The sequence below is a fragment of the Rattus norvegicus genome, chromosome 2, assembly GCF_021556685.1.
Source record: "Rattus norvegicus strain SHRSP/BbbUtx chromosome 2, alternate assembly SHRSP_T2T, whole genome shotgun sequence".
Taxonomy (NCBI): Eukaryota; Metazoa; Chordata; class Mammalia; order Rodentia; family Muridae; genus Rattus; species Rattus norvegicus.
In genome coordinates this window covers 152,002,698-152,013,942 of record NC_141535.1, presented here as the reverse complement: position 1 = coordinate 152,013,942, position 11,245 = coordinate 152,002,698, and the positions used below count along the sequence as shown (strand labels likewise).

Genomic DNA, 11,245 nt, shown 5'->3' with positions numbered 1-11,245 from the left:
CTGTCTTAGTTAGAGTTTCCATTGCTGAGAAGAAATACCATGACCAAGGCAACTCTTCTAAGGACAATATTTAACTGGGGCTGGCTAACAGGCCCAGAGGTTCAGTCCATTCTCATCAAGGTGGTAGCATGGCAGCATCCAGGAAGACACTGCTTGAAGGAGCCAAGAGTTCTACATCTTGATCTGAAGGTTGCTAGGAAAAGACTGTCTTCCAGGCAGCTAGGAGGAGCGTCTCAAAACACACCCGCTACAGTAGCACACTTCTTTCCAACAAAGCCACACCTCCTAATAATGCCACTCCCTGAGCCAAGCATATTCAAACTGCCACAGTAGCTCTATGCTGTCTTTTCTTAGCAAATATTAGGTGATTGCTTTGCAAGCCCATATGGAACTACAGCCACTTCTCATTGGTTCTCATTATGGTTTGCATCTGACATGCACCCTTACAAACACACAATCCTGGCCATCAACCCGTGGTGTGAGTGTGTAGCTTTTAGCAGTTGGAGCCTAGCTGGCGGGAGTTTTCAAGGTTTTATTACCACTGATTTCAGTTTTCTTTCTCCGAGTTCCGGTCTGGCATGATGTAGGAAGAGCATTTCTAGAAGACACCTTTACAATAAATATACTAAAGACAAAATAGAGAGGCAAAGTTGGCAACCAAGACAGAAGCTGGAGAACCAGAGGCAGAATAGCAAGGATGGGTAGGTGGGATGGGTGGGAGGGATGGGTGGGTGGAATAGGTGGGTGGGATGGATGGCTGGGATGGGTGGCTGGGATGGGTGGCTGGGATGGGTGGCTGGGATGGGTGGCTGGGATGGGTGGCTGGGATGGGTGGCTGGGATGGGTGGGTGGAATGGGTGGGTGTATAACTTTCAAAGACGCTACACAGCTCCCAAGGACTAGTTTTCATATGTACTTGCTGAGCTATGATTTTTCCATCGAATGAGCTGAGATCACAGATTGCCACTGCTGTATGAGCCTCCTTCTATTGCCCCGTTTTGCAAGGCCCTACAACCATGTGCTTGTAGAACAGGGACCAGACCTTCCAGGAAGCTTAGCTCCCGGGCCCTGACATGAGAACCCCATCCTTGGCAAAGCATATTCCAGACAGACAATCTTTCCTTCCTTCCCCAACCCCATTCACGGCACATATTGAATTCATTTATTTCAGAGAAAGCATCTCTGAGGGCCTACGTGGGTGAGAAATCCTGGATTCCTTGAACATCTGTCTATAAAATGACCACCAAATGCACTGTGCTTGCTTAGTCCCTTTATGCCTCTTTTTCCGAAGCTTAATGCTTCCATGGGACAGAAAATGAATTCCGTTGATTTTCAATCAATAAGTGACTACCTTTCACTCCAGTGCTAGGAGTCCAGAGGAGTCAAATAATGTCAAAGCACTTAAGTGGCAGACTCACCGTCTCAGCCAGGACAGAGTCCTGTGAGATCCCATTAGAAGCCGAGAGTCACAGGTCCCAACACTCAGAAAGCCGAACTTTTCTTATTTTGAATTCTTTTAGAATTGTTTCTTACCTCGTTTTGTTTTCAATTACCAGTCCACTCATGGCAGTAGACAATCCACAGTCTAGGTCTGCACACGAACACTCCCACACACGTGTGAGGACTCGTTGACTGCTTTCTGCTTTGCAGAAACTGATCTCATTTTTTATTATCTTATATTAAATTTATATCTCTGATCTCTCCACCATCACTCCCTTTACCACCAGACTGGGATCTCATACAATCCGAAGGAACGCTCACGTATATTCCACGGTGATTACCAGTCATTTATACACATCAGATTTCCTCTGGAAATGCTCCGTTCACTCCTAATCCAGATCCACCATAATATGGAAGAAATGAGCCAAGAGTCTTTGTACTTACAAAAGAAAAGCAATGATTTGGTCTTCTAAACTGGCTCACCCACTCCAACATCAGGATAAGGCACATCCTTTCAATCTAGCCCAAACTACCATCTAGATATGTCCGTCTTGGAAAATTAACCATCATACCATGGGCACATATACCTAAAGTGCTAAATTAAAGACAATTTAACTACCCATCACACAGATATCTCACAGGGGGCCTATCTCATGATTTTCCATGAAATCACCTCTCACATATCTCTACATGTTTTGGACATTGCTGTACTATCCCCATCTCTTCAACATGCTTCACTTCACTAAACAGAATCTCATGCTTTTGGAGACATAGAGCTTGCTGGTCTACCTCATCTTCCTGTACAGAAGGCCTTGGCTTGTCATTATTGGCACGTATCATTTCTAGCTGTTCACTTTTGGAAATGGAGAGGCCATTGCTTTCTCATCAGTCTGTAGCTCATCAAAATAATTTGCTCTGATCATGAAATAACATATCTTGTAGAGAACTCAGAAAACTATTAAACTGTAAATAAAATCTCGCATAATCAGTCAAACATTCAGAATCCAACACGGTCAGTGCCATTTTCAAATATTGGTTCCCATTAGGTTACTCATTGCTAATGATCTTTGAAAATGTTGCCTCTCCTAACTTCTAATCATTAGCCCCACTTCACTCTCTCTTTTGCGACCACAAATCATTCTGCACCAGTTACCCAGGACATCCTTTAAAATAATGTGATTCTGGCATTAACTTAACCAATACTTAGTGAACATTCAGAACATGCCTGGCATGAAGCTGGGATTCTAGGACTCAAATAAATCATTCATGCCTTTAAGAAACATAGTAAGTCTTACTCTGATTCCTTTATTTCCCCTGTTCATGAGGAATTCATCTGTGTCCTGTGTCCCCTTCTCTAACGGACACTCTCTGTCATGGTCCCTTTCTAATTTCCTAGCTTCTGGGGTTACTTTGGGTTATATATTCAAATCTAAAGATTCGGAAATGGGATGTTAAAATAGGAGTAGATGTGTGGTGTTTGTCTCGCTGTGTTGGGTTACCTCACTCATTATATCTTCCAGTTCTATCCATTCTAACCTGCAGAGTGCATGAGTTCATTTTTTTCCTCGTGGCTGAATAGAATTCCACTGTGCTAAACATCACGTTTACATTATACATTCATCAGTTAAAAGACATTCAGTTCGCTCCATTTCCTAACCATCGTGAATAGCCTTTCAGGTCCTTTGGGCATTTACTAGGAAATGGTATATCTGGGTTATAAGTAGATCTAGTCTTAGGTTTGTTGAGAAGTCTTCACACTGATTTACATAGTAGCAGCATTCACCAGCAATGAAGAAAGATCCCATATTCCCATATCTTTTTATCCATGTCCTCATACCTTACCATCCATGTCCCCACAGATCACCATCCATGTCCTTACATCTGACCCTCTATGTCCCCACAGCTCACCATCCATGCCCTCATAGCTCAACAGCCACATCCCCACAGTTTACCAGCATTTTTCAGGTGAGATGAAATCTCAAAGTGTTTTCATTTGAATTTTCCTTATTGCTAAAGATATCAAACATTCTTACGACATTTGTCATTTTTGTTTCTGCTTTTGAGAATACCCTGTTCAAATCAGTAGCCCAGTTTTTTTTTTTAATTAACTTGAGTATTTCTTATATACATTTCGAGTGTTATTCCCTTTCCCAGTTTCCGGGCAAACATCCCCCTCCCCCCTCCCCCCTCCCCTTCCTTATGGGTGTTCCCCTCCCAACCCTCCCCCCATTGCCGTCCTCCCCCCATAGACTAGTTCACTGGGGGTTCAGTCTTAGCAGGACCCAGGGCTTCCCCTTCCACTGGTGCTCTTACTAGGATATTCATTGCTACCTATGGGGTCAGAGTCCAGGGTCAGTCCATGTATAGTCTTTAGGTAGTGGCTTAGTCCCTGGAAGCTCTGGTTGCTTGGCATTGTTGTACTTTTGGGGTCTCGAGCCCCTTCAAGCTCTTCCAGTTCTTTCTCTGATTCCTTCAATAGGGGACCTATTCTCAGTTCAGTGGTTTGCTGCTGGCATTCGCCTCTGTATTTGCTGTATTCTGGCTGTGTCTCTCAGGAGCGATCTACATCCGAGTAGCCCAGTTTTAATTGAACTGTTTGCTTTCTTGATTCTTCATTTTGTGTATACTCTGGATATTAACCCTCTATCTGATGTACAGCTGGCAAAGTTTCCCTCCATTCTATGAGCCTCCCCCTCACTGTACTGAGTTTCCTCTGCTGTAGAGAAGCTTTTTAGTTTTCTGAGGTCCTGTTTGCCAGTTGTTGACCTTAATTCCCTGGAATGGGATCCTCTTCCTAAAGGCCCTTCCCGTTCATATCATGTAGAGTATTGTCTGTCTTTCCTTCTAGCTCTTTCTGTTGTCTGTCATTCTCAAATGCTGTTGGCATTTTAGAATTATTTTTAACTTAAATTCTGTTTATGTCTCATCAGTGCCAATGTGATAGAATTTGAGTTTTCGTGACTCTGCTTACTAGTGAGGTTGTATTTTTCCACGTGTTTACTGGCTTACAAATTTTCCTTCCCTTGAATTCCTATTTATATTTTACATGTTTCTCCAATGAGTTGTTTGTTGTCTTCTTACATCAATTTTAAGGGATGTTCATATGCTTCATGTGTGCACCTTTTGCTCCTCTCTAATATTTTAATTTTTACCCATTGGGGAAGTGTAATTTACCTGCAATAAACCTGATATAACACAGATTATTCAGTTATGAACTTTTACAGTTTCATAAACCCATAATATTAGCAGCCAAAGCAAAATGCAGAATATTACTATAATTCCTGAAAATTCCTCAAGCCTCTTTCCAGAGGCCTCCATCCTATATTAAATTGGGTCACATAAATAAGATTACAGAGTATGAATTCCTCTATGTGTTGTTTCTTTCCCTCAGTGTAACATTACCACCTCTGTGATTGATACAACCAGGACAGAATCTATTTATTTACTCTCGAGCAGGTAGTCATGTGTGATGTTTCTAGTTTGGACTATTGTGAGTAAGACCGGCCATGAATGTACTTACGTGAAATGCTTTGAGATATGCTCTTGTCCTGTTGGCCTAGAGATGGGATGAAACCTTCCAAATGCACAGTCTATCTCCATAGCGTGTCTCATGATTTGAACTCTACTGTGTGTTTTCATCCCTGTGCTTCATTCCGTGTAATTGTTTTAGATCTGTCTCCTTTCTCCAGCTGTATCCTAGCCTTAGTCCATGCACCAAGTCTCATTTTCCCATTCCCGGGATTCCTATTCATTTAATCTTCTAAGTACTTTTACAGAATTTTATTCCTTTGTCTTTGTTTATGCTATGAGTCTTCACTGTCTGTCTGCTGAGGCGCTCCAATCACATTGTTTCTTGCTTGTTTGTAGTAATTTATTTTCTCGAGTGCCATTTTGGTTTTGGGGGGGTTGTTTTGTTTTGTTTTGTTTTTCACTTTCAAATGCATGTTGGTGAAGTTTTAGTCTGTGAGAGTTATTTTGGTTGGATGTGTATTGTATTTCATTTTTAAATTAACTTCTTAACTGAATGTGGTGATGCATACCTTTAATTCCAGCACTAAGGAGACAGAGGCAAGTTGATCTCTGTGAGTTTGAAGACAGCCTGATCTATGTAATAAGTTCCAGAACTACATAATGAGACTGTCTCACACACACACACACACACACACACACACACACACACACACACACACACACACACAAAGGATTGACTTCCTTATAGTCCACTCTGGATCCATGGGTAAAGAGTGAGCTATCAGGACTTGTTACAGGAAGGACTTAATTTGAATTAAATAAGTCATTAACTGTAGAATTGAAGCCCAGGCTGGACCTTTAAGCAAATCTGGTCTCCACTGAGGAAACTCAGGATGCTTTCTTAATGTCAGCCAATGTGGGAATATGCTACTGTCCTTGAGGTAACACTGCTCAGTGCTCACCTCCCTCACCATGCCCTGTTCTCTCCACCCACTGTGTACCTTGCTTCCCACACAGAAGCACTATGTCTACGCTCCTATCAGACAGAGAGACTGGGTGATGTGGAGTAACAAGGCTGGAAAAGCCAGCAGCTATAACAAGAGGCAAACAGAAAACTGAATCAAGAGGTGAAGTTCGAGAGAGGCAGGAGGAAAGGCTTGAAATGTACACAGTTTTACAAAATGGCGGCCTGGCTAATGAAGGCAAGTTCTGGGGCTTTGCTCCACAGAAGGCTTAGACGTGAGAGAAGCCAAGCAGACCCTCACACAGAAAACAGTGGGTGTAGAGAAAGGGGACTCCTTACACACTGCTGGTGGGGACATAAATCAGCATAGTCATTTTTAAAAAAACAGTATAGAAATTTCTCAAAAGGTGAAAAAAAGAATTATCTTACAAGTCAGCAATCCCACTTCTGAGTATTTATTTAAAAGATTTATAGTTGGCATACTAAAGAGCGGTCTGCAGCCCCGTGTTTCTTAAAGCACTGTTCATAATAGTCAAGCTGTGGAATCCGCCTAAATGTCATCCAGTAGATGAATGAGTAAGGAAAATGTGGAGAGTGCATACACAACATTACCATTCAGCTTTTAAAAATAAGGAAATTCTACCATTAAAACAACATATGCAGAACCGGAAAGCACTATAGTCGCTGAAGTTTGCCAGGCGCAGAAAGACAAACGCTGTATGTTCACGGCACATGCAATCTAAAACCACTGAGCTCCATTGAAACAGAAAAAGCATTGGTTACCAGAGGCTAAGGAATGCAGGAATCAGGAGTTGATATTCAAAGTATACAAAACCCAACTAGACAGGAGAAAAGGGAGGGGGTCCTTTTTCAAGGTCTACTGCACAGCATGGTAGTCGTAGTTAATAGTACACTGTGTGCTTCAAAATCACTAGGGGAGGAAATCTCAAGTGCTCTCCCCACAAAAATGATAGGTATTTGAATGATGGATATGCTAATTAGTTTGATTGAATTATTCTATATTGTACCCATAAATCATAATCATTTGCTGCCCTATAACTATATAAAACTATAATTTGCCAATTTACGATTGTAAATGTTTTAGACAGTTGGGACAAAGCAAAAGAGAGAAAATGAGGGCATCAAAGAGATGATAACCAACCAGGACCTCAAGAACTGAGGAACTGAGCACAAGATAGAGTCAGGAATTCATTGCAGACATTTTTTTTATTCACTTTGCATCCCAATCACAGCCCTCCTCCCTCCTCTCTTCCCAGTCCTACCCTTACAGGTCCCCCCCCCCCCACTGATCCCTCCTCATCTCCTCAGAGAAGGAGAGCCCTCCTTGGGTACCACCCTACCCTGGGGCATCTAGTCCAGCAGGACTAGGCACATCCTCTCCCACAGAGACAGAACCAGGCAGTCCAGGGAGAGAGAAGGGGATCCAATGTCAGGGAACAGAGACTGAGACAGCCCTCATTCCACTTGTTAGGGAACCCACATGAAGAACAACTTCTGCATTTGCTACACATGTATAGGAGGTCTAGGTCCAGTTCCTGTATATTCCCTGCTTGGTGGCCCAGTTGGTGAGCCCCCAGGGGCCCAGGTTAGTTGAGTCTGTGGGTCTTCTTCTGGTGTCCTTGACCCTTCCAACTGGCTCAGTTCTATCCCCTACTCTTCCACAAGACTCCAACTGATGTTTGGCTGTGGTCTCTGCATCTGCCTCCATCCACTGCTGAATGAAGCCTCTCAGGAGACAGTTATGCTAGGTTCCTGTCTGCAATCATAGCAGAGCATCATTAATAGTGTCAAGAGCTGGCTCTCTCACATGGGATGGATCTCAAGTTGGGGCAGTCCTTGGTTGGCTGTTCCCTCAGTCTCTGCTCCAACTTATCCTTGTAGACCAGATAATTTTTGAGGTTTTGAAAAAGCCTCCTCTCAGACATCCTTGACCCAGGGCTTCTCTGTGTCCAGTTTGCTTCTGATGCAGCAAGGACAAAGAATTACACTCCTAGCCATGAGTTACAAATAGATTCTAAGCCATCATAATGTCCTAAAGACTAAAGTAACTATTTATAACTAAGGGTTTGAGAGAGAGAGATCATTGTTTGGGCTCCAGAAGTTCAGCTGTAAATAATGAAAACCAAATGTCTGAACTGACGTGAGTCACTTTCTTCCTCCCAGCCAAGACACTCCCACCTGCCTAAGACCAGAGAAAAATCTCACTGGGGAGAGGGGGTTAATGAACGAAAAAATGAGTGATTATGCATAAATCAAGGTACCATACCATAGGTGACACATGCTCGTGACTAGTGGACATGAGTCACAGAGAAAGGAACCTCTACTCTCTGCAGCCGGGTTGTGAGGGCCTCAAAAGAGCACATCCAATAGAGGGCTAATATCCAAAATATATAAAGAACTCAAGGAAACAACCCAATTTAAAAATGAGGTACAGGTCTAAACAGAGAATTCTTTTATATATATATAGTTTAATGTATTTTAATAGCAAACTTACAGGAACAGCACAGAAGACAGACAACATTAAAAACAGGTACTCACATGTAGGACAACTCCGTTAGAAAAGTACAGTGAATGGATGGAATCTACCGTATGATAAAATGCTACAAACACCATTTAGTTGCTGTCAATAAGAAATTTACTTATTTTTTTAAAAAAATCCAAATGCTGGCATTGTCAGGAAATTTTTAACAGGTTTATTTATACTTGTTATAAAGTCGAACTGTTGAAGTGTGTTCACTGAGCCATTTTGCTTGCATTAATGCTTTACATCTTGCGTTTATATTAAAATTCACACACGAATGAACGTGGAGAAACTGCCAATACCTGATTCTGTCCCCTATGTTTCCACTCGCAATCATATACTTAGGTACCTTTGACCCCATGGAAAAAAATATCTAACATTCAGAACTACTGATAACAGGAAGAAGAGGGGAAAAATGTTTTTTGAGAATGAAATGTTTCCCCTCATAGTGGACTCTTAAGCACGTTCTCCCTGTATGCGGCGTGCTAGCTGGATGTCTTTTGGCATAATTGTTACACGTTTGGCATGGATAGAACACAGGTTGGTATCTTCAAAAAGACCGACCAGACAGGCCTCACTTGCCTCCTGCAAAGCACCAATCGCTGCACTCTGGAAGCGCAGGTCTGTTTTGAAGTCCTGAGCAATTTCTCACACCAGATGCTGAAAGGGGAGCTTGCGAATCAGAAGTTCAGTGGACTTCTGATAGCGTCTGATTTCTCGGAGTGCTACAGTACCAGGCCTGTAACGATGAGGTTTCTCCACCCCTCCAGTAGAGGGCGCACTCTTGCGAGCGGCTTTTGTAACCAGTTGTTTCCTGGGTGCTTTACCACCGGTGGATTTGCGGGCAGTCTGCTTTGTACCAGCCATGGTATGGGCACCTCCTTACTTACCCGCCTTCTCCTTCAGCTGGAGTTCAGCAAGCGAGAGTAAACAGAGAATTCTTAACAGCAGAAATTCAAAGGGTTAAGAAATGCTCAAATGGGGGTTGGGGATTTAGCTCAGTGGTAGAGCGCTTGCCTAGCAAGGGGAAGGCCCTGGGTTCGGTCCCCAGCTCCGGAAAAAAAAAAGAAAAAAAAAAAAAAGAAACACTCAAATGGTCAACATTCCTAGCCACCAGGGACATGCAAATCGAAACTGCTTTGAGATTTCTTACACTTACTGAAGAGTTAAGATCAATAGCACAAGTGAAAGCTCAGGCCGGCTTGGATGGGAAGTAAGGGCAACACTGGTCCATTGCTGGTAGGAGTGTAAACTTGTACAGGCACTATGGAAATTAGTGTTGTTGTTCCTCGGGAAGATGAGAACTGATCTACCTCAAGATCCAGCAATACCACTCTTGGGCATATACCCAAAGGATGCTTCATCCTACCAGAGACACTTGTTCAACCAAATTCTTTGCTGCTCTACTCATAATAGCCAGAAACTTGAAACAGCCTAGATGTCCCTCAACAGAAGAATGCATAAAGAAAATGTGGTACAGTTACGCAATGAAATATGACTCAGTTGTTTAAAAAACTGACATCATGAAATTTGCTGGCAAATGAATGGAACTAGAAAAAGATTTATCCTGAGTGAGCTATCCCAGATTTGAAAAGGGGATTATGGTATGTATTCAATTATATGAGGATATTAGCTGTGAAGTCAATGATAGCCAAGCTACAATACATAGAACTACAGAGGGTAGGCATAGATTATGGGATAATAGTTGATCTTGTTAAGAAAGGGAAATAGAACAGCTATGGATGGATGTGAGTGTAGGATAGGAGAATCAAGTGGAGAGGGAAAGGAGAGTGGTTGAGGGCAGGAATACAGGGAAAGAGCTAAAATTAAGGGGCATTTAAGGTGTAGTTTGGAAACCTAATACAGCAGAAACTTCCTAAAATATACACACATATGAAGGTGATCTAAATGAAATCAAATAATGGGATTGAGAGACTCCCAGCTGGCCATCTCTTGTCACCAAAACTTCCAGTACCAGAATTGGGTTACATCTAACTGAGTTGTTGACCAAAAGGACCTGACAGGGAATCCCCAGAAAACCCAGACTGTTTCCAAGACCATGAGTGCTCTCCACAAATTGACAGCAAGGCCCCATTGCTGAAGACACCTACACAGCTCATTGAACATGGAGAAGTTGAGCCAGCGCCTACACAGAGCCTTCACCCCATGTTCTAGTCTTTAGTACAGGAACATACTCTGCACACTCTCAAAAGAGAAATGTAAAGCCCAAGCCAGCCGCAAACCCTTTATCTACAGAGGTGTGCTGCCTGCAAGCTATGCTAGTGCAATGGTGGCACAAAGCTTGTGGGAGTGACCAACCAATGTCTGGTTTGACTTAAGACCCATCCGTGAGAGGAATCCATACCTGACACTGCTTGGGTAGCCAAGCACCTGAGATTGGACAGCCCAGAGACCTAGGATAAAGCCAAATAATACTATTGTAAAAAGATTTTTCTAATGCAGTGATGAAATGGCTCCTAATAATGTTCTGCTATACTCAGAGACCAGCTCCTTCCTCAGTAGAGAAGATTCTTTCTACCACAAATGGGAACAAATACAGAGACCCACAACCAGACAGTACGCAGAGAGTGAGAGACTTTAGAGCACTTAGCCCTAGAATGGGATGTCTCCATCAAGTCCCTCCCCTCAGAGTTCAAGGAATCCTATAAAATGGGATAGAGAATGCCAAGAAAACAAGGCCCTCTAAATCTGACATATTCACAGATTGAAGAAGCGTGCACAAGGCCTGCACAGGTCTGCACCAGGTCCTCTCTGTCTATGTCACAGACTTCAGTTTGGTGGTTTTGTGGGACACCTGAGTGTGTGAG

The 11,245-nt window shown here is 42.8% G+C and overlaps 1 pseudogene; it reads right to left on the bottom strand.

Annotated features, from left to right (window-relative positions):
• Window positions 1–8,849: 8,849 nt before the first annotated feature.
• Window positions 8,850–9,303, bottom strand: H3f3a-ps8 (H3.3 histone A, pseudogene 8; annotated as a pseudogene).
• Between the last annotated feature and the right edge of the window lie 1,942 nt (window positions 9,304–11,245).